We start from the raw sequence: 1,137 nt of genomic DNA, 5'->3' as shown, positions 1-1,137 counted from the left end.
ACTCTGCAGCGGAGTGTGCGCTGATATGAAACTTCCTGGCAGTCGTGCTTCGGTAGCTCAGATGGTAGAGCACTTGCCCCCCCCGAAGGCAAGTGCTCTACCATCTGAGCTACCGAAGCACGACTGCCAGGAAGTTTCATATCAGCGCACACTCCGCTGCAGAGTGAAAATCTCATTCTGTTTCAATATCCTTCCGCATTTAGAATTTTCGTAAGGGAGGACGTTTATGGAAAACACACACTATTCAGAAGATGCATCAAATCCACAATGAAATTTTGTACCATGCTTTACATTAAATTAACACATTTACTGTTAAATTCCTTAGATTATATATACTTAAATTTTTCATGGAACTTAATAATTTTATTTTAAAAAATAGTTATGTACGTTTTCTACAAAATTTTGTTTGTTTAATCTCTTTGCATATAATAAGCTTCTCTGATGAGCTTTCTTGTATACACCGAGTAGGAGAATTTTAATAATTTTTAATTATAATTCCGTAACTGATTTCAGGCGATTTTTTACAGCCCACTCCATAATGCTGTACAGTCCCTGCCCATCATCACATGAGGTCTGCCCGCTCTTTGTTTAGCAGTGGTTGTTCCTCCACGTTTACTTTACAGTCACCGCACCAACAGTCGTCTTGGGTAACTTTACAACGACTGAAATGTTCCTGAAGCATTTGTTTCTCAGGTGACATCCAATGACCAGTTCAAATGTTGAAACGTGTGTGAATTTCTAAGGGGCCAAACTGCTGAGATCATCGGTCCCTAGACTTACACACTGCTTTAACTTATGCTAAGAACAACACACACACCCAAGCCCGAGAGAGGACTCGAACCTCCGGCGGGAGCGGCAGCGCAATCCGTGGCATGGCGCTACAAACCGCGCGGCCACACCGCGCAGCACGTTCGAAGCCGCTGAGCTCCACTGACCGTGCTATTGCTGCTTCTCTCTACTGACAACACAGTCCTCCCCCACTTCCTTTTCCACTGGCGAGTACTTCCTCTTCTTCTGTGTACTATTTCCCCCACATTTCACTTCCACACAAGGCTGTACAAACGAATACCAAAAAACAAAAACTAATACTTGTATTTTATCTTGTTCAGGAAATATTTTCTTACAGGGGTGAAACTA

The sequence above is a fragment of the Schistocerca nitens genome, chromosome 8, assembly GCF_023898315.1.
Source record: "Schistocerca nitens isolate TAMUIC-IGC-003100 chromosome 8, iqSchNite1.1, whole genome shotgun sequence".
Classification (NCBI taxonomy): Eukaryota; Metazoa; Arthropoda; class Insecta; order Orthoptera; family Acrididae; genus Schistocerca; species Schistocerca nitens.
The sequence above is the reverse complement of the archived record's forward strand: the minus strand, read 5'-3'. Positions refer to the sequence as shown.